Source organism: Mandrillus leucophaeus, unplaced genomic scaffold (assembly GCF_000951045.1).
Source record: "Mandrillus leucophaeus isolate KB7577 unplaced genomic scaffold, Mleu.le_1.0 Scaffold169, whole genome shotgun sequence".
Taxonomy (NCBI): Eukaryota; Metazoa; Chordata; class Mammalia; order Primates; family Cercopithecidae; genus Mandrillus; species Mandrillus leucophaeus.
Window position 1 is genome coordinate 571405 of NW_012101687.1, and position 23241 is coordinate 594645.

Sequence of the window (23241 nt, forward strand, 5' to 3'; positions counted from 1 at the left end):
AAAGCCCTGTGTTTCATGAGATTTTGCATTTGATAAAATGCAACATCTTTCGTAATAAGAAATCTTAGCAAACTCGGGATTAAAAAGACTTCTCTCTCTCTCTCTCTCTCTCTCTCTCAAACTCCATAAAGGGTAGCTAAAATAAAACCACAATAAAAAATATGTGTACTGGTGAAATACTAAAGCAGATTGCTAAAGTGAAAATAAGACAATGATATCAGCTATCATGCAACATGGTGAAGGTCCTAACCATTACAACAATATAAGAAATAGAAATGCATGCTTATTTGAAATAGCACACTGTCCATCTGGAAAACACAGGAAGTGCAAGTGAAAAAACCTTTAGAGCCAGGAAAATAGTTCATCAAGGTAGTCATATATATGCTATCTGGGGTATATAGTGATGCTCAATTAGAAAATAAAGGAAAGTAAGGCCCTATTCGCAGAAGGAACAAAAACTCTAAAGTACATAGCAACAAATCTATCAATAAACAGGTAAGGCCTATATGAAGAAAATTATAACACTTCACTAAAGGACATGCTAGAAATCCTGAATAAAGTCAGAAGCTTATGTTCTTTGATGCGAAGACTCAACATGAAAAGATATCAATTCTCCCCAAATTAACCTGTTAATTCAGTGAAAATCCAATCCAAAGAAGAAACATTTCTGATGGCAGAAGGAAAGGGGTTTTGGCTTATAAAGGAAGAACCTGAGTCCGCAGACCTTTTGCAGGTAGTGTCAAAACCCAGCTCCAGTTCCACTGGAGTTGACAATGCATGTCTGAGGCACTGAGTGCAGCAAAGCTGCTGGCCCGCCAGGGATGTCGCGGAGCCAGAAGATGCCACTCACAGTACAGGAGCTGAAATCTCCTCTGCTGATTAAACTGAATTCTCTGGGACAGTTAGGATCAGACCTACCATTAGTGCTTGTATTTATCACAAGAGGGGAAAGGATCCCAGGGAGGGAAAAAGAAAATTTGCTCTCTTGATAGCAAGACAGGACATTTTCTTTGAAAAACTGAAAAGTGTACGGCCTTATTTTATTCCCAAAGCTGATGAAGTAGACAAATTCAATTGCATAGTCATAATCATAAGGGTGATTAAGGAATTTGCTAACTTTCTTCTTTCTTTCAGAAATTATCCCCTCTGTGTAGAGACATCGTATGACTCTGTACATGTTCCCTATCCTTAATTAGATCCATGAGATCTTTGACAGTGTGTACTTTGAGTCCTTCTTTTGGAAACATCGATAGATGCTAAATACATTTTAAACTGTAAAATGTCCAAAAGAAGAAAGTCCAAAGGATGGTCCAAGAGTATCAATGGAATCAGTTATTATATTTATTCATCCACTTACAATTGTTTTTGAAAAGTCCAGGAGAGCAGAATAGATGCCAGGAAATTGGAAAAATGCAGCTATGGTGCAAATCTTCAAATGATGTGAGTTGAGCAGTCCTTTCAAATTACTCTCCCTCACTGTCAGTTTGGAAGATTTGGAAATAATTGTATAAAGCTGAAATATAAAAAGAGAGACACACAAAAAGGTTTAACAAAGCAATTTGAACTTGAATACATGTCTACAATAAAGGGATAAAGAGTGGTCCGCAGATGATCCCTGTGCTCTGCTCAAGCATATTGCCTGCCAGGACCCCACACAACTTCATTTATCAAATTCCTTAAGCTTGAAAGAGCAGTTGTGATGACTTCACTTTAGCCTAGTTTTGAACACAGTGAAAAAGATCAAGGGGTTGGGGTGTGGGGAGCTGGGCTAGAGCTATCTCCAGAAGCAGCAATGCCAGATCATTTGGTAAGGCTTTATATCATTTTGAGTGATCAGGAGGGAGAAATGCCAGAAGATTCTGCAGTCTGGAAAAAGTTCCTGTAGATTGGGGGTTTGGGAGGCACCAAAGACCCCAACAAAGATCTAAGAAGTGAGACCGACAGGAAGTAAGGAAATGAAACTCCTGCCAACAAAAAATTCAAACTGAGTCATCAGGGAAAATAGTTCTTTACTCTACAGGGTCGAGAGTCATCTGGAAAACCACAGTGACATATGTGATGTCATGAAGATAGTGACAGCAAATTAGATATGTAATCAGTATGTCTCTTCCTCGAGCTGCTTGTCTAATGTAAACCTTGAAGTTCTGTCACCCGGGGGCAATCGGGGGTCATGTTGTTTTGGGCTCACAAAGGGATGGCTCTTCCTTTTTCCTATCCCTACTGCTCTCTCCTGGCAACCAGATGCATACTCAGGTTCATTTAGGCTCAGATTTTAGCCTTTTCCTTCTGGTGAGAAATCTTAGAAGATATGACACTCCCTTGTTCTGCATAGTAGTTTGTGGAATCTGATGGGTATGTTTGCAAGTGTCCAGAGACTTTTCTCCCTCCTCTTTCCTCCTCCTGACCACCAGAAGAGAGGGTTGAAAAAGCAGATGATTTTTTTTCAATAACCTTCTTTTAGAAATCACATTCATGGCTGGGTTTGCCATTCGTTTTTGCACCAAGACCTTTATGAAGTGGAAATGGCTGAACTCATTTGGCAGGACTCTCAAGTGCAGACGGCCAGTTCCCAAATCCCTGAGGTGTGAGGGCTGGGTTCTTTTCAATAAACATTCCTGCACTTGGCCTTCTACTCCAGCCCCCTGTCCCTGCCCTCCCAGCGCCTGGAGCTTTCCACCTTGGCTCTGGCTCCTCTGAGCCTGGGCTCAGCCTTCCAATTCCAGGTTGACCTTGGCTGAGCGCCCCATATGCTCATTCTTCTTGTAAAAGTAGAAAATCTCAGGCACAGATTTCTGCACTTGGCCTCTCTGCAGAACTTTTTAGTACTCAAGGCACACGCAGCCCCCAGCTGACACTGAGTGAAAGCAAGAGCACTTGCTTCGCAGAAGTCTGTGTTTACTGAATCTGATTTGGCCTTTGGCAACCCTGCTGCTGAGTCCATGCTGAGAGAAGCTAGAGCTGGGCCAGGTCGCAGGTCTACCCAGGGCTTGTTTATTACCTGTGGGCATGGAGGATTCTCTCTGACCTTCTCAGTACACACCTCATCTTCCACCCTGCTGGACAAAACCGGGTATTCTCCACCATCATTGTGCTCTTAGGCATTCTGTCTGGGATGGTTGTGAAGATTCAGTGAGATCACTGTTTATCTCAGTGGCTATTAAAAACTTATTAATTGATCATTAATTGATTTAGCCAAATCAGATAACATTGATAAGAAAATATAGTGATGAGAGCAAATTAGAGAAATAGTCAAGCTAAGAATATTTAGATATCTGGTTTCTGCCTTGGATTTTAGACTATGGCAAAATCCTCCCATAATCCAGGAGTAGTGGGCCGTGCCTTATTGTCAGAGAGAAGTGGGTGGGGGCTTAGAAAAAACTCCAGTCATTGTCATCTGACATACCTGTGATTAAGGAGAGCTCTGCAAATTTCTAGCTGTTGACCCTAAAATCTTTGAGCCTTGATTTCCTCTTGGTAAAATAAGGACCACATTTTCTACCATATGAAGGAATTGAGATTATTAAAAGAGATAAAGTTCGATTGTCCTTGTCTTGACTCCTGCTACCAGCACTCTCCTTGGTCCTGACAAAGATTTCCCCAAATGCTGGCTTTTCATGACTTCCCGACAAACGTGGTGAATGATGTGTTCTATACACCTGTTCTCTGTCTCCAGGCTAACCTATGTGGTCTCTAGCTTTTCTTCCTAATCTAATCAATAATTTGCTCATGTTCAGTGTGACATGTTATATATTCACAATTAAAGATTCTAGACTAATTTCATGAAGAATCTGGAATCTTCCTTGAGATCTTTCTTGGATAAATTCACCTTTCTTTGATACCTTAGCTGCCATTATCATTAGTGTCAGGGATGGCAAATATACATTGTACCTGTTGCCAGCACACTTTTCTGAGTCCACAGCAGGCATTACTAATTGAACACGGTGCGTTTTCTCATGAACAGGGACAGAGTCTCAGAGTCACTTTGAGCACATCGAGCGAGCAATGATTCTCATTGAATTGGAGCAGTGCATCGGGGAAAATCCATTAGCCATCTCTCTACACCATTTGACTTGTTACCTTTCTTGGACTTGTGAATGTGTTAATGACCTTGTAGTCATCTGTGCTTCTCCTGTCTGCTCCATTAAACAGAATACACATATGTAATTTGCCAAGGATTCTGCCCCTTATCTTGAGTATAACTCAATCTAAAAAGCAAAGACATAGCTAATAGCTCTTGTCTTGTAGTCAAAACCAGGGTCTGTCACTGCAGGTTGTGGGATGAAACAAAACTATTTTTATTATCCTTTTTTCTAGTTAATTCTAATTATTTCCCATGACATTAAATAAGTATTCCTTAAAATCATGGTATTTCACGTTGTGCAAATAGTCTATCATATTGATAGACCACTGTTTATTTGATAATTCACTGGTGTTAAACTCTAGGCTGCTACCAGTGTCTGGCCATAAAAAAAAAAAATAACATCATGTGGTGAATTTCTTTGTACCTATTTGTGTGACTGCATCTCCAATTATTTTCTTAGGGTAGATTTCTCAAAATTATAAATAATTGTGTCAAATGGTAAGAACAGCTTTAAGATTTTTGATGTATTGTTTTCTGGAAACGTTGAGACAATCTATAAGAGTATGTAAAAGGATAATATTAATAATCACTAACCCTTGTGGACCTCATCTTTGTGCCAGGCACTGTCCTAAGAACTTTACATACATTAACTCATGTCATCCTCACCATGACCTTATTTCACAGCTGAGGAGACTCAAGTCATGCTGGCATGACTTGAACGCAGTCTTTTCAGAGGCAGAAGGATAGCTGGGTGATGTTGTTCAGTCTCTTGAGCCCAGTGAAAACTTATAAAGAACTCAGTGTGTTTGGTGCAGAGTAACTGGAAGATCTGTTACAGCCTTACATACATGAGGTGATAAAAATGTCATTATTAACAATAACAAGAACAACAACAACGGTATTTATCAGGAACAGGCCTACCTATTTTCCAAGAAAACTCATCAGTGGTCTGGGATGACTGTTATCAGTCCTGTGGCAGAAATACATGTGCAGACTCATTAGCACTTAGCAACACAGGTGAGCAAGAACTGGTTATTCCTAAACCCTAAGCTGGGAAGCAGCTCTGATAAAAGAATAATTAATTCAAAGCAATCCAAAATGTGCCAGCTTGGACCACAACACTATTTAATGTTGTTGTCAAGAGTGGTTCTAACTCTTTTTTTTTTTTTTCAAAATAATATTAATGATAATTTCAGCTGTTAGAAAGGACCCAATGAGAATTTATTTCTCCCTCTTCTTGAAGTCTACAGTTTTGAATACCTAGTCATGGGAATTCCTGATTAGCAAAGGGCTTTTTTTTTTTCTTCTTTCGTTTCTAAGGCAACTGGTTGGTTTCCTTAAGGGTTTTACTTTTATTCTTGTGATTTCTCAGCATTAGAGAATGGCCAGAGTGGCATGGGGGTGGGAGGTTGTCGGGGAGGAAGCTTACCAGGTTGAGCAAATAAAATACAGGACACCAGCTAAACCTGAATTTAAATAATCAGTGAATAAGTTTTAGTATGTCCCAAGCAATGTTTGAGATATATTTACACCAAAAATTTTACTCACTGTTCATCTGAAACTCAAATTTATCTGGAGATCTATATTTTACTGGTACCACATTGGAAGGAGGTAGGTGAGGTGGCCCTAAGGAGGGCCAGGACAAAGAGAGGAGACAGGTATTTAAAAATAATAACAATCTTGGTCCTTTCAGATTGAAAAAAGAAGCACGAACAGTGTCTGCTGTTGGTACCAATGCTGGGGTCCTTCAGGGTTCTGGAACTGCTGGTTTCCTGAAGAGCATGCTGTTTACTGACTGAGGCTGTCCTGCTGCCCAAAGGGAGTTTCTCAAGGTTGCAGAGGTGCTTTTAGCACTTTCCCTGGAAATCACATAACTTCAGATAAATATTAATATTCACATGACCTCAGCAGTCTAAGTACCTGGATGAAGGAGGTTTAGAAATGACCTCAGTGCTAACTCTTTGTAGGGGGTGGAAATCATGGGGTTTTCTCATGACAGCAGAACTCAGATACAGACCTTAAAAGTAATTAAGTTACAAAATTTAAAGCCAATGCTGTTTATTTTTACAGAGGGAGTTCAATGACTTGCCCCTGTTTTCTTGGCAGATTGGTTGTTGAGGGAAGAAATAATGAAGCCCCATTTGGTCATCAAAAAGGGACTTTTCTCTCTTTTAAAAAAATGTTATCATTATTTAATTAGAAATTAAAACACATTTATAATCAGAAAAATTAAATGTGTTAATCATAGGAAATCTTAAAATGCAGGAACATATAAAGATGAAAAAAAATCAGTCCTAATCTATATGCCCCAGAGAAAATCATTGTGAATATTTTCCTGTATTTTTTTCTGGTCTTTTATGTGTAAATATTTATGTAATTGAGATCATACTAAACATATAGCTTTGTATCCTACTTTTTATTAACACATTCTAGGCATTTATCTGTGTTATTAAACATTTTTCTGCAGATTGACTGAATAAAGCCTCATTGTTTGAACATACCAAGACTTACTTGATCCTGTGCCATTGATAAACTAGGTCCTTCCAGTTTTTCTCTCTTCAGATAATGGTCTGTGGATCATCTTTTATATCCATTTTTATGCATTTCTGATTATTGACTTACGAGAGATTCTTGGAAGTATAACCGTGGTTATGTCAAACTCTTTTATAAGAGGCATTTCTCCCTTGAGTCTTTGTTTTCCCAAAACTCTGTGGATTGGTCCTCCTCTCCATCTGATTAAGTTGCTAGAATCAACAGGATAGAAAACATGGCCTCTCACAGATTTCTGGGTTTTCTTTGATCTCAAGAGCGTGGGCTATGTCAAGCAAGACTGGGTTTCCAGGCTGGTGCTCTCAGGATCTGGGCTATGACTCCCAGCATCGCTTTGGTATCAATGGTATCATTACCATGACTCCCAGCATCGCCTTGGCAAATACCTTCCTGAGTTCAGCCTGGGCAGAAGGCGGCACATACTCCCTCCTCCCCAGCCCTACACTGCCTTCCAGCCTTGGCCCAGACAGCAAGACAAGCACTTCCTCTCTGATTTCGTGATGTTTCTAGTGGCACAGTCAGCCTAGGGGCTCTGTCAGCTCAGGAGCCACAAGCCCGGACTCTGAGGGATTTGGGTAAGAACGCCAATGGGACAAAGCTGATCGGGAGGGGTGAGGAGAACCTCGTTAATGCGAATCCCCTGCTCAGCCCTAGCCTTCGGCTCCCCTTTCCCCTCAGAACCACAAGGAATGAACTGCCTGCTCCTCTTTACACAGCCTCCACATGTTGCTTCGGACAGGCATCCTCGATGTGGCCTCGCCCCACTCTGAGAGTAGTGGAAATAGAAGTTAGTCTCATATTCTCACCTCCCTGAGCACAGGGAGGCTTTCTAAGGGTCTGTATCTCTAACAAAAACGGGAAACAGGCAAGGCATAAGAAGCCTTCCCCTTCACCCCATTTCCTACTTTTTCCCTTAGACCACCTAGGCGAGGAGAATTACTCCCCTAGAGATAATAACAGCACTAGGGAGACATGAAGGCCTGAAGTCACCTACAAGGCTGGTTGGGGAAAATCCAGACTCTGATGTCTTCTTGGTGTCTCCTCGAAGGAGTGGGTGGGGTATGTTGGAATGAAGGGGCCAGGAGGGAAGCTGAAGCCTGGGCTATAGAGGTGAGAGGCTCTGCCACGAGGGTGGAAAAGGCTGGTGTTGGGGATTATCCTTTTTGGTGCTTTCCTGCTCTTTCTTTCCTTCGCCTTCTCTGCCTGTCCTGGTTGGTGTAGACCTGAGGGGCGGGGTTCCCAGGCAGCTACACAGAACACTGCACGGAGAGAAGGCAAGGCAAGAGTGGGGAGATGGGGTGGCAATTTCACACATTAGCAGTCTGGGAGGAGTTCCTTCTAGAACTCAGCAGAGCAGACACACAGGTACTTAGTCATTATTGCCGTTATTACATACGGAATAGGTGGAAGACATTGCTTGCCCCCCTTCATGGATGGAAATATCAGTTCCTGCCTGAAACACATATCCATAATGGGCTTGAGGGAGAACTAGGAGGAAGATGGCAATGATGAAGACAAAGACGATGGCAAGTTTTATCTGTGCCAGGCAATGTGCCAACACTCTAAATAAAAGTCCTTACTTATCATCCCCACCACAACTCTGTGCAGTGGACGTGGTTTTTACTTTGCAGATGAGAAAGTTGAAACACAGATTCAAACAGACTTGCCTGAAGCCACTAACTGGTAAGTGCAAAAATAACTTCCAACCCTAGACAAGACCCATGCACAGTGTCCCTCCATGACATTAGAATTAGCAGCTCCTCGTAAAGCAGGAAAGCCAGGCGTGGCAGAGGTATATGAAAATGAGGAAGACACTACCTTTACTTTTCAAAAGCTTGTGGTCCACTGATGTTTCCAGACTTTCTCCTCATTTTCATTGCCTCCCTGCATTGCATCCATCCGTTTGACATCAAAGCCCCTTCTCAGGATTTGAGAGCCTTATCATTTGTTTTTCTCCACTGGGTCACTGTCTTCTCCAAGGAGGCACCGAGTCCCTGGTCACTTGTCCAGTGTGCTCATTGACTTTCCAGAGGGCAGGGTGGAGACAAAGGCAAAAACATAGAGAATTGCCATGTGGCCTTCCACTGTAGGGTCTGGTTTTCTTCAGGTGTAGAGTTTGGCATTCAATCCATGGACATTCATGCTTCTGTGAGAAGTTAGGATTCCTCTGGGCACCTCAGCAAGACTTGCTCTCCTGCTTCCTGCTAGTACCACAGTCAGACATACCCCTCTGCAGCTTGGCCTATGATTTTCATTCTTTCATTCTTTGGATATCAACCCTAGGAATTTCACAGCCACATTTTTAACTATCTAACAGTGTCTCCCTGACACAGCACATCTGTCCAATACATAGCTGCTTCCCTCAGCCTCTTCTCCCTTTTCAAGCTTCCCACATGGGTTATTCTGCAGAGGAAGATAAACTCAGTTCAGTTATTTCTCTGTCTCAACTCTCATGCTGTCTCAACTCTTATGCTGGTCACCTCCTAGTGGCCCCCACAAGAGGAGACGCACTGCTTTCTTCCTTGCCTTCTGCAGCATTTCCAACTGCCTTTGAATTTTTATCACGTATACTTTTGTTTTTTTTGTTTTTTTTTTTTTTTTTTGAGACGGAGTCTCGCTCTGTCGCCCAGGCTGGAGTGCAGTGGCCAGATCTCAGCTCACTGCAAGCTCCGCCTCCCGGGTTTACACCATTCTCCTGCCTCAGCCCCCCGAGTAGCTGGGACTACAGGCGCCCGCCACCTCGCCCGGCTAGTTTTTTTGTATTTTTTAGTAGAGACGGGGTTTCACCACGTTAGCCAGGATGGTCTCGATCTCCCGACCTCGTGATCCGCCCGTCTTGGCCTCCCAAAGTGCTGGGATTACAGGCTTGAGCCACTGCGCCCAGACCTCACGTATACTTTTGAACTGCACTTTTTGCCAATCTAACTATTCATGTTGGCATCTGTATTCTGATTTTATCTGGCTCTGGGGCTGGGTTGTCCAAGCCTTATTTTTTTCTATTTTGACTGGAGACATCATTTTGTCTACTGTTCAATTCAGTGTATACAGTCGCCTCTCACTATCTGCAGAGGATTGGTTCCAGGACCCCCTGCAGATACCAAAATCTGTAGATGTTCAAGTCCCAGATACAAAATGGTGCAATATTTCCATATCAGCTATGCACATCCTCCCATATACGTTAAATCATCTCATGAATACTATGTAAAGTAATTGTTGTGCTATATTGTTTTTATTTGTATTTTCTACTGTTTTGCTTTTTTGTTTCTGAATATTTTCTATCTGCAATTGGTTGAATCTGCAGATAGGGAACACATAAATGTGGAGGGCTGACTGTACCTTGAATGCTGTGGCTTTAACTTTCAAGCACAGTTAAATGTAGCTGGGACACTTTTCCAATGGAGCTCATGGGGCGTTGGATGAGAAAGACATTCAGATGGAGGCATGCTCTGGAAGAAAATGTGGGTGGGAGCCCCAGCCCAGAGATGATCTTGTCATTGGTTATAAATGAGCTCAAGTCTCTGCTTCAGTGCTGGGGATGACATGTTTTAGAAGACCTGGAGAGGAAAGCAGATTCCTGAAGGCACTGTGGATTCGACCCAGATGCAAGGGAAGGTCTCTGGGAATTCCCTGGGATCTGTGCTTTGCCTGAGAGGTTTCCAAGAGACATTATCTCAGTACATTCTGTTTTAATAAAGAACATTTAAGGAGACAGCATCTGGGGAGCATGTGCAGCCTACAGAGTTGCTATAGGTAAAAAAAAAAAAAAAAAATTCTTTCTGTTCATGGTAAATCCACAATTGCTTGGCCAATGTGGATTTATTGCCACTAAATCTTCTCTGCTCATGGTAAGAGGTTCAGGTTGAGTAGTAACAATCCCCCTTCTGTAATAGTTCATGTGAGTAGAACTGGTGTGCTGTTGCCGGCTGTCCTGCTCTGATTCCTGGCTGGGTGGGGTGGTCCCTTGAATGTTATCTACGTTTGTCCAGCGACAAGTTTCCTCCATGTGTGGGAAACACTAACACTGTGTCAGTGGCACACCAACATCTCATTGTATTCTTTACCGATTTTGTCAGATGAGGACTGTCACCATCAAAATTCTCCTTAGAACTTTGAGACAAACTTTTACCCCTAAAAACAAGAACCCTATCATGAAACCTGTTACCTATCTATTGTCTCTCTCTTCCTGGAGACAGTATATTATTCCCTGTCCTGCCCCCCAATTATATCTAGAGGGATTGTTGACAGTTTCTGCTTATAACCTAGCTACTTACCAAAGGAAAGTAAGGTGATCTGATGAAGCACATTGCATCTTATTCTAGCTTTGGAGAAAACCTTTTTAAAACCAGGAAGCATCTTGGATTGGAAGGTCATAGACATTATTATTATTATTATTCTTTTAGCCAAGATAAAGTTAAGAGTTTACACCAGGTGATCTTTTTAAAAGATCCCTTTTCCATTCTAAATGCCAAAGATGCTTCTCTAAATAGTGTCTGCAAAAACACTGCTTGGATTGCAGAGTTCATTTTCCTCTGGAGACATATGAAGTCCAACAATGACAATACTTCAGTGCACATATTGTCCCTCCTTTATGATGCTTCATCCAATTGACAACCAGCTCCTACCATACAGTCAGCCTCTAAAACTATGCAACATAAGCCTAGGATTTTACTTTTTAAGTGAACTACAACGTCATGATAATGAACACTTATTGAGCACGTACTAAGCCTTTAGATGTAAAATCACTTTAGATTTAATCCTTACAAATACGTTCTGAGGTCGGTTCTATTATATATCCCCATCTTACAGGTAAGCAAACCAAAATATGAAGCTGATAAATAACTTGCTTGAGGTCATATAACAACATGATAGATCTGGGATTCCAGTGCTGGCAGTCTCACATCTGAGTCTGTGTTCTCATCCCCGGGTTCAATCCAGGAAAATGTTTTTGTTTGGTTTTGTTTTTCCACAGCCTCAATTATCTTACGGTCTCTTTTGAAAGTGTTTTCAAGCATGACGCATTTCCCAAATGTTAGAGGCTGCAACTTACATATATGTCTTGCAGATATGATTTAACTCAAGTTATATACAAATCTCTTTCTACATATACCAACAATACATAGGAGCCAAGAAGGAATAAGCTTGGCAGTGAGTTTCCTGGAAAGAACCACAGAAAGAGATGATTGCCAGTACTGGTGGATATTGATTCAGACACTGACTCAGGTTGTATGCCCTGATAGGAGGGCCTGGCCTTTTCCCTGGGCCTCTGGCCATAACTTCCTTCAGATCTTAAAAAGACACTAAGCATTGCTTGTCATCATGAATGAGAAATATTGCCTGGTTACCCAGAGGGAGACCAACTGGTGGATCCTTTAGCCGTGACATGAGGATATGGCTCCAGCTGGAGTCTCTCCTCCTGCTTCTGTACTTAGCTCATCCTAGTTTAACCAAAATCCAAAACAACCCTCTCCAAGGGCTCTTCCCTGGCTCAGGGACATCCCATTTTAAGAAATGCTCACCGCGCCTAGTGCTTTGCATGGTACGTTATAAGCACTCAGTAAATATTTGTTACTTCGTGGCAAAATAGATCAATTCAGCAGTGATTTTTCACTTTTCAAAAAGATTCACTGCAGGGTTCCTTTAAATGGCCGGCTCCCCTGGTGCATTTAAAATGTGATTTGATTTATAGGAATTCGATGTACATGGTTCTGCAGGGCCACATCAATCGTGTAAAGTGAGCCGCATGTGCTGCTGGGCTCCCACTGACGAGCGCGTTGGCAGCTCTCCTCCATCGGCTTGGAATGCACACAAGCCCTGGGTCTGCTCTCCCGGCTTTTATCACAAAGGGGCTCATTTTGTGAATGAACAGCCACTGCCAACAGCGTGATGGTATTTTCAGTGACCTTTGCCCGGGGATTGGATTCCCGCCCAGCAGGGAGACAAGGCCTTAGGAAAAGGTTAGTTCATTGACGGCCGGGGCCTGCTGGGCTGAGGTCTGGGGAGGGAAAGGCTCAGAGAACTTTTCCTTTTTTGTGAATCACCCAAAGAAGCCACCCTTCCCGCCTGGCCTAGGCCGCTTTCTCTCTTTGTCCCAGCATATTGGATTCTGTTCAGCAGGACGGTTTTATAGCTCCTGCTGCTTCTGCTCCTGAATTTTTTTTTTTTTTTTTTTTGTAGCTGTGAATAATAATCCTAGTTTTGCCTTGCTGTTTCCCAATAGCAATTCTGGGGTCCTCATGAGCTTCTGCCCCCTCCTCTCCACCCCCTTTCTTCCTCCTCCTCCTCCTTTTCACCATGGCCTTTTCAGTTTGATGTTTTTAGGTATCAAAGGAAGGTCTCCAGGAACCCAGCAACTAAAGACTTTAATGAGGACCATGCCCAAGAAATCCTGGCTGCTAAAGACATGATGATGATTTATGTCGCTCACTCACTCCCTAACAGCAAGAGGACTATTTGTAAAAATAAAAAAGCTGCTCATATGGAATTAAACAAGAGCATAGCTGCTTCCTTCCAGACCCCGGGAGCTTAACAAAGAGCATCCACACTCCTCTCCAGCAACACATGGCTCAGGGCCGATATTAGTCTTCCTGTCACATAAAGCTCAATCCTGTTAGCGCAGGCAGTAGTGCATGCTCTCCCTATCGGCAGACCTCAGAAGGCACATTTCTGAGGACCGCACAAAATGTGCACGAGAATGCAGGCACAGGCTCAGGCCTACGCTGAGCCACAGAAGGGTGGTGTGAGTCCAGAGGCTAACAGAGCCACTGAGTTGCTGCTGGCGGCAGGCTGAGCCTGGCAGTAGGCGTTTGCCATCCCCTGTTTGTTCCTGGCATCAGAGAGTTGAATGATATGGATGTCAACTGGGTTCTGGCCAGCTCAGTGGAGAGGGTTCTTGAGGGAAGAACCCTCATGCCTCCATTTGCTTATCTGTCAAATGGGTTACCTCTTAGTGTTGTTGTGAGCAGTGATGAGATCATGCATAGAAAACACATAGCATCATATTGGTAAGTGCTAATTATTATTATTAATTATTGCTATTATTACTATTTTGTACTGTGGCTGCCATGAAATGGTGCCACTCAGACCCCTTGCTTCAGGGAGAGTGATGGAGAGTAGCTGGCTGATGACCCCAGCTGCCAAGCTCTACGTCCACATCCACATTCTCACCATGTTACTCTGCTTGACCCAAGGTCATGCTTCCTGTGGGCTGCTCCAGGCCATTGACAGAGCATGGTATGGATGCCAACACAAGCTCATTCAATCCCTAAGAGAGCAAGGACTCCTCCAGCAGCGACTTGAGCTCAAAGACTTCCCGTCAGCCTGGCAGGAGTTCCTGGAAATTGTGCTACGGCCTGCAACTTTCTCCTACCTTGTTACCTTTCTGTCCTCCCCTCCCTCTCCCTGTGTTTTCTGCTCATCTTCCCTTCAACCTTTTCTCTCCCACATACACTTCCCTCAGTAAACCTCTTATGTGTCCAAATCCCTGTCTTGGTGTCTGCTTCTTGGAGGACCTGAAGTTACACGCATAGTGACTGGGCTTTCCACCACGGCTGTACTGTATTAGTACTAACATCTTCTTAGCTACGTGGACCATTGTTCACTCTTAGTCATTCAACATTGGATAAATGTCATGGTGTCACCCGTGTCATGGGTGCTTGATGCCAGGGACACAGAGATAGTTCTTCTCACAGACAAGGTGTACACTGATAAACAGATACGTAAATCATCATAGTGATATGGTCAGTGTTCAAGTAAACACATGTATAAGGAATGCAAGAATCCAGAGGAGAAAGTGGGTTTTTCAGCCAGGGTGGGAGAGTGGGTGGGAAATAGACAGGGATGGCTTCATTAAGGAAGGGGATTTGAACTCCGGCAAAAGGCACATGCCACATGCTCTCACCCCCTGTCTTCAGTGTAGTCCAATAAGTAAAAAGGAAAGAATGGCCCAGAAGAGATGTGACATCATGCCCTTTGATGGGCTTTTTCTCTCCTCTTTTACCTCTTCCTCCAATGACTGTGAAGGAGCAGTAATTATCCCAGGGATTTGAGACATAATCCACCTTTCAGAGTTGAAAGAAGCACAAATGTCATGAGCTTTTCCCAGTGGGAAGGCAACTCCTGGACAGGCAAGTGGGTGCAAGAGGTTGCTATGGCAGCAGGAGAGCAGCAGGGCCATGAATTGTAGGCTTCGGAGATGGAGTTGTTTCTCAACCAGGGCTCAGCCTGGCCCCAGATCCAGCCTCGAGAGTCTAATGTGGATCTGTAATGCATGAATTGTGCCCCTTCCCATCCCCTTACAAAAAATTCATCTGCTGAGATCTTAACCCCTAGTATCTCACAATGTAGCTGTATTTGTAATTGCCTTTAAAAAGGTAATTAAGTTAAAGTAAGGGTTTAGGGTCCATTAGGGTGGGCCCCAATCCAGTGTGACTAGTGCCCTTATGAGGAGAAGAAATTTGGACACAGAGGCACAGACAGAGGGAAGACAATGTGAAGAGAGAAGACGGCCATCCACAAGCCAAAAAAAGAGTCCTGAAACAGATCCTTCCTTCACAGCCTTCAGAAGGAACCCACCTTGCCAACATCTTGAACTCAGACTTCCAGCTTCCAGAACTGTGTGAAATAAGTTTCGGTTGTTTAGGTCACCCGGTTGGTTGTACTTTGTTACGGCCATTCTAGCAAACTAATACAGGGTTCCTCCATCTCCCTTTATTGTGGATGGAATCCGGCCCAACTCTGCTTAGAACCTTAACACAGAGTGGTGAGCAGGGAAAGATGGCATTTTTCTTTCCCACAGAACTGGAGATTAACCTTTGATTACAGGAGAGGGAGCAAGAGTTGTGAGGCCTGAGGAAAAGCAGAAAGTGGAGCTTACCAGTGAGGACTTGGTCATGCAAGATGCAGGAGAATTCACTAAAGAATGCAGGTCCCTGATGTCTCAAAACAAAAATGGGAAAGATACATTTTTGCCCCCCTGATTTGACTGCTCAGATGCTGTTGGAGAGGAGGACAAGTTGTTCTGCAGAACTGAAAAAAGAGATGGGTTGTCTGATAAGGCTTACAGTAGACGGACTGCACAGCAGTCCAACAGGAAGAAAAATGAGGAGCGGGACATGCTTGGGGACTAGAACCTAAACAGCAACTCATATGAAGCCTTCGCTTTGTCCCCTGAGGAAACTGACATGGGAATTCATGAGAAAGGATGGAACAATCCCTCAAACTCCCATCTGGACATCGCTGAAAAGGAAGGCGTCATTGGCCCTGGGTCAGAACCAAGAAACATGAGCAGTTTTAACTTGTAGGGTGTGATGTGACAGTCCAGTCACTTTCCCAGGGGCAAATCAAGTCATACTGTGACAGATACTACATTATAACAAGTCATGTCTGTTGAGGAGCTAACCCATGTCTGAGGCAGGGGCTGCAATAACTTTATGCCCAGACCATCTCCCTAAAGTAAAATGTTCCATGAATTTGCCTTATTCACTCTAGTGTCTTTTGACACTGAGGGATAGTTTCCTGCTAAAGCATTTTCTTTTTCATTTTTATGTAAATAAGAGAAATGTGTGGGGTTGCTAAGGATAAATCTTCCCCACCCAAACATACACATTTAATGCACATGCCTCATTTTAACGTATCTGGGGAGGGACAAGGTGCCCAGTGTGCCCAGCATGACATTAGGCCTCTCTCCTTCAATTTAAACTTGTGGAGCCCCGTTCCTGCCCCCACATGCCCAGTGCATAGAGGAGTAGGACAAGTAACAAACCACAAAAGATGAGAGAGAGTTAGAGTCTAAATTAAACAGCTAGCATCTTCACCCCCACCCAGGCAGCGGGAAGCAGCTCAGAGAGAATCCATACACCCTGTGAGAAGCAGCAACGATAGAAGGAGAAACCTCCAAGGAGTGCAAAGGGTAATGCTGGGGTCTCCAGGAGTAGCAAGGAGATGCCCAGCTTCAGGAGTGACAATGGTGGAAGCCACAGCAGAACACAGGGGACTCCAGTGTCAGTTGCAGTTGTGGAATGATAGTCACTTCTCACGGAAATTTATTCAATATTGAGCACCTTCTATGTTCTAAGAGAGAATAAGTGAGTCATGAGTCCCAGGGAGTAGAGAGCCAAAAGGATCAGCCTTGAGAGCTGCCTGTGGTCTACGGAGTTGAGTGACTGACTGGCCCTGCCCACCTAACTAGCCTGGGGAAGTTCTATTCTTCTTCTCTTTCTCTCTTAACTATGTCTTTTCCTCTAACCTTCAGGAACATTTTCAGGTAGCAAAAGCCCTAGCTTGTATTTCCAAACCTGTTTTTGGAGTAGCCAAAGTAGGCATTTCCACTTAGGTATCTTGCTGGCATTGTAGACTCCTCATTTTCCCCAGCCACTTCTCCTCATCCCTTCCCTCCACAGACAAAACCCCAAATCATCTCCCTAACATAACACTGTTCTTCACTTCAAAGCTTTAGTCTTCTTTGATTCTTCCCTCTTCTTTCCAGCTTAGTCAACTTTCATGTTATTTTCAACTGCCTATGTAAGGTGCATGGAATGTATGTTTTCCTTTTCATTCTAGCTGTCCATCACTGTCCCTTCCATTATCAACCCTCAAATCCACTACTGTAACAGTCTCCTAACTGGTCTTCTTACTTCCCTGCAAATTGTTCCTGTGGCTTTAAACTTTCCTCCATGATTCCCACTGGCAAATTCCCTTTGAAATGGTAGCCCCAATGCCACCACCTCCTCCATGAATCCTTCATAATATGCCCAGTGGGAATATGCACTCTCTCTCTTCTGAAATCATACAACCAAGATTTCTTTTAATTTGTGCACATGAAGATGCACACCAGGCTTAGATTACATCCTCTGTTGTCTATACAGATCTATCTTACATCTTACTTGACTTCACCTGGATAACCTATAGGCACCTCCAATCAACATGTCCAAAAGAGAATTCTTGATTTTCCCCTCTCAAAACTTGATAATCTACCAGTCTTTCCCATTTTGTAAATGGCAGCACCATCCTATTTGTCAAATTAAAAACTGTAGATTTATCATTGATTCTTCTCTGTCGCAACCATCCTCTATGCTCTTTCCACACCCCACTACCCCCCATTAAGAAGTAAAGTCTGTCTTCCATCTGCTAAAATCTGGACTGACCTGTGATTGCTTTGACCAACAGAATATAGCAAAAGACACATTGTACCAATTCTGTGCCTTTCCTTTAAGAGGACTGGCAGTTTCTACTTCCTGGATCAATCTTGGGACGCTTCTAGGAACCCAGCATAAAATATGTGCTGATTTTACCACCTTTCCCATCACTTCTGCTGCAGTCCTAGTGCAAACTAACATCTTGTAGAGTTACTGCAATTGCCTCATAAAGGATCTCTCTCTTAAAGAGCGAATGAAAATGTAAATCAGATCATGTTATTTACCTGCTTAACACTCTCAAATGGCTTCTCAATATGCTTAGAATACAATCCAAATTCTTTACTCTGTCCTACAAGTTTCTTTGTTCTGGCCCCTGCCACACCCCTGACTTTGTTTCCTTCTACTTTCTTCCATGCTTAACCTGCTACTTTGCCCATTCCTTGAATACATCATACATGCTCCTGCCTCAGGATCTTGGCTCTTCTTCCTCCTGTCTGGGACACTCTTTCCTGGATCTTTGCAGGACTAACCTTTTCTCTTCATTCATATCCTAATTCATGTCACCTTCCCTGAGAGGCCTTCCCTGACCATCCACTAGAGAACAGTACCCTTGTTCACCTCACCTTACCTGCTTAGTTTTCTTTACAACATTCAACACTGGATGAAATTCTCAACTAATTTGCTTCATTGTTTTTGTCTCCTCTCACCTTGAACATGAGCTCTATAAAAGCAGGAACCTTGTCTGTTCAGCTAACAAACTTTTACCATAAATGGCTCTTGAAAATTATGCCACCTTTGGTGTCTAGCCTCCAAATTAGTCCACAAAGAGTCTTTCCTTGCATAGTCTGTTCCCACACTGAACAGGGATGTCACCAATATGATATCTCAGAAATGATGAAAAAAACTTCCGAGGCTAGGTCATAAAAGACTTTGTGACGCTTGCCTTGTTTTTACACTACTCACTTTGGGAAAAGCCAGCTGCCATGCTGTGAGGACACTCAAGCAGTCTATGGAGGAGTCAATTTGTTGAGGACCTGAGGCCTTCTGCCAGCATTCAGTATCAACTCGGCAGTCATATGAACGTGGCATTTTGGAAATGGGTCCTCTATCCCTAGTTGAGCCTTTATGACTGTAGCCCCAGCTTGGCATCAAAGATAAATGCAATATAGTCCCTGACCTCAAGCTGCTCAAAATGTAGGGATAAAGAAGTTGGGGGTGGGGGAAGAGTTAAATGATTTCATAGAAGAGGAAAGGAAGCATGGTGGTGGGAATGATTTGACTCCACCACAGGAAAGAGGGATTAGAGGAAGCATCCAGTGGAAGGGATGCTTGGGTTAGAGCCTGAAGAACAAATGTTAGTTATTAATGAATGTTGGTTGACATTGCCTCCAAGACACTATTGGCTTCGGCTCTGGAATTGTTCTTGATATTGAATTATCTTTTTTCACGGATGGAATGTTCAAATTAATGAGAGAAAAGAATGAATGAAGACTTGAGCACTGACCCCAAGGCTGGGAAGAATTCATTCTTCATATATCCTAGATTACTTCAAAGAAAATGAACAGAAAGGATTATCAATAGTACTTACATCTTGAGTATTTTTCCTTTTTCCTTATAAGTTTGCTAAAGCAATATTCTGTTAAGGCCTCTCAAAGGTATAGGAGACTGTCAGTTGGTTGTTATGACTGAAATGGAAGGGCCAGAAGCATTTTCAGAGGTATCCAAGTGCATAAGGTACAACTATTAGGTAATGAGTTGGAATTTTAACAGTCCTGAGCACATACATCTTAATGAGCATGGTCCCCCAGGGAGGAGTTCAACCCCTTATTCCAGTGATTTTTGCCATTACTGAAAACATTCCGAGAATGCATGTCTCTCTGGAAATTGTCTTCAAACCTACAGTACATTCTTTTGAATTGCCTTGATGATGGTAAATTGTAGTCCTTTAAGTCTGAATTCTTATGTGCAGCAAGTGATTATCCAGGCTATACCAGCCGGAGGGAATAGTCAAATGATAAGACAATGACATAAGTCCATTACTTCCAGCTCAGCTCCACCAGCTGGTTTGCTGGAATTCTGACCTACCTCATTCTGCCTCCAGGTGTATGTTTGGGGAGTGGGGAGCAACACTGGGAAGGAGAGAGGGCAGAATTGAGATTTTTTTTAAAGGGGTTTATTTAAATTTATGTATTAAATTTTCTTCATAACTACTCCATTTTCCGACAGTCAGTTTCAGTCCATTCAGTGGGACCCTCACTGAATCAAGGTGGTACTTTCTGGAGACAATCCATGTGGTAGTTTGTCTTCAAAGCAGGCTGGCATCAATTTCTTCCCTCCCTCTGTGCTCTATGCTCTTTCCACTGCCCCCTGCCCCACCTCAATTAAGAAGTGAAGTCTATCTTCCGTCTGCTAAAATCTGAATTGACCTGTGATTGTTTTGACCAATAGAATATAGCAAAAGGGACATTGTGTAGCAAAAGGGACAATTCTTTGCCTTTCCTTTAAGAGGACTAGCAGCTTCTACTTCCTGTATCTTGGATCACTCAATCTTGATACTTCTCCTAGGAACCCAGCCACCAAATTATGAAAAACTTCAGACTTGGCAAGGGGCCAGAAGGAAGCCCTCCAGTTGACAGCCCCCAGCTGAACTTACAGACAACAGCCTGTATCAGTTGTAGCCACGTGAATGAGCCATCTTGCATGTCCAGTCCGTTGAGCTGTCAGATAACTCCAGCATGAGAGACCCCAAGTAAGAGCCACCCAGTTGAGTCTAGCAGGCCTCTGAAAACTTGAGAAGCAACATATGGCTGTTTTAAGTCACTGAGTTTTGGAGTAGCTTGTGATGTAAGGATAGAGAACCAAAACACCCTATGCCCTGTTCTACCAGCCCTGTGCCTGCATGGTTGAGTCACTGGTGCTGCCACCATTGACATGCCTCCAAGCAGCCCCTTTGGTAGGTAACTGTTACTAGGCACTGAAGCTAGGCCTTCAGAACAGCCTGTCCATCTAACCACCGGTCAGAAATGACAATCCTACCATTCTTTCTTTCTTTACTCTCTCTCCGGCTAAACCCCAACCAGCAGGAGGGAGTCAACTAATTTGTTCTTAGCGTTAAGTGAGACTGCATTTTACCACAGGCCCAAGGGGACAAAGAGTTCAGGACCCTTCCTTTTCATCTGTCTGTACCACATTTCCCACTAGCTCTATCTTCTCTCTTCCCTTTCTGGACAGCCAGTTATCCCAGAATTTGTCCAGATGATCCAACTTAATTTTTAAAAGCTAGCATAGTGCTGCAAAAAAAAAAAAAAAAAAAAAAAAATCCTTGTTCGCTTGTTTCATGTATTCACCAGGAATTTGTTTAGATGCCTGTTTTATGCTAGGTACTATACTAGGTGCCAGGGAGATAAATAACTCAATTTTTTGAAACTTTCAAAAATCTAAAAATATGTATGGATATGCTAAAATGAAAAACAGAGGAGAAAGCTTCTGCAGCAAATGGAAACATTAAAAAGCCAAAAGGAGCTGCGTCTCAGAAGAGAGATGAGTGACAAAACTGTAGAATCCTGTTGAGTCAAAAAAGGCATCATTCAGGGAGGGGGAGCAACACACACTGGGGTGTGTGGGGGGCAGGGCGTGGGGGGTGGGGAAGGGAGAGCATCAAGATAAATAGCTAATGCATATGGGGCTTAATACCTAGGTGATGGGTAGATCCGTGCAACAAACCACCATGGTGCACGTTTACCTATGTAACCAACCTGCATGTCCTACACATGTATCCTGGAACTTCGAATCAAATCAAATTCAATTAAAAAATAAAAAATAAAATGGGGGTAATAATAGGACCTACTTCATTGGATTGTAAAGAGGTTTAAATGAGTTGATTCATGTAAGACAATTAGAAGAGTGCTTGGTACATAGTAAATGCTCAATAAATGTTGGCTGTTACTTTTGCATTGTCGAAGTATCTTAGGAAAATGAAGGTACTACTACTAGTTTTTGCCCTAATTTCTCTGACAATATTTTTTATTTTCTTCTAAAAAAAAAAAGGGAAGTGCCTTTTATACAGCAATGTGACTGGTTTCCTTTTGAGGCTTACATGCAAGTCCTGAGGGCAATTTCAAAAGAGGATGCATGGCCAACACGTTTTGAATGATAGTTACATGGTTGGAAGTAATGGAGCCTCCTGGGATGCCGTTGAAAGGAGCTGTGCTCCCTGGCATGTGAACAGTGCTTGACTGGCTATGAATAAAAGTCAATTATGCCAGTATCTCCCTCAAAGATGGTGAGAATCAGGAGTGCTGAAATCATGCATGCATGTATGACTTACTTCTGGTGGACCCACCACGGGATCAGAAATGTCTACACTGTTGCTGCTTTTCTAATTTTAGGTAAGACTCCAAGGAGGCGGGCACTGCAGAGATGGAGATTCCTCCTTTGGTTTCGCCACACTCAGAGGCAGAGTGGGGGGTCTTATTTTCCAGAGCTTTGTTCCTCAGCTTTTTGCTCATCAAGTCACCATCCCTTCCATCAGCTTCCCAACAGCAATAGCTTCCCAACCTCTCTCCTTCTTTCTGCACTTGCCCAACTCCCACCAGCTTATTCTCCACCCAGCAGCCAGAGGGACTCCCTTAAAATGAAAATCAGTTTACACTGTTTCTCCACTGAGAACCCTCCAGTAGATCCCCACTTCTATCTAAATAAAGCCAAAGTCTACAATGGCCCATAATAAGGGCTTCTAAGACCTGTTCCCAGCCCAACCACTTCTCTGGCCTTCTTTCCCTGTACCTCCCTGAGATGCTTATGACTACAGGCACAGTGCTCCCTTGTCTATCCTCTGCCTGTTCCCTGCATAGGCTTCACAGTGCTGTGCCCTGTGCTCTGCACCCACTTCACTCATGACTCACTCCCAGGCCTTCTTAGTCTCTGCGCAAATGTCATCTTACCTAGGAGGGTTTTGCTCTCCATCCTTTAACAACAGCAAATCCTTACCCCTTCTTAGCACTTTGTGTCCTTCTCCCCTTGCTCTGTGTTTCGCCAGCCAGAGCACTCAAAATCACACACTTACCTGATTTTTTTGTTGTTGTTCTTTATCTCCCACATCTAGAATGCTAACTCTAAGAGACAGGTACTTTTTGTTTGCTCACTATTCTGTCTCCAGCATTCACAATAGTGTCTGGCACAGAGGAAGCAATCAACTATTTATTAAATGAATAAATTACATAGCTACTCCCAATGGTAGGGGAGAGGGAAATCATAACCATACAGAGCAGCTTCAGAACCTGAATGGCCAACCTACCAGGTAATTTTTGGCAGTCTCGTGTTTTATCTTAAAGACTTTTATATTCTACTGCATTATAAAATCTGGTAGATAGAAAAAATAATCTTGAAGTAAAATTGATATTCCAAAATGATGTGTCTGTTCTCTCACTGCTATAAAGAAATACCTGAAACTGGGTAATTTATGAAGAAAAGATATTT

At 43.0% G+C, this 23241-nt stretch overlaps 1 long non-coding RNA gene across 1 annotated transcript in view; it reads right to left on the minus strand.

The window, feature by feature from the left end:
- Positions 1-1019: 1019 nt before the first annotated feature.
- LOC105537088 overlaps positions 1020-23241 on the minus strand; it is a 135487-nt gene continuing 113265 nt past the window's right edge. Inside the window, exon 5 of the long non-coding RNA XR_001005669.1 lies at positions 1020-1513. This is a non-coding gene — a long non-coding RNA (uncharacterized LOC105537088). The remainder of the gene's footprint in view (positions 1514-23241) is intronic.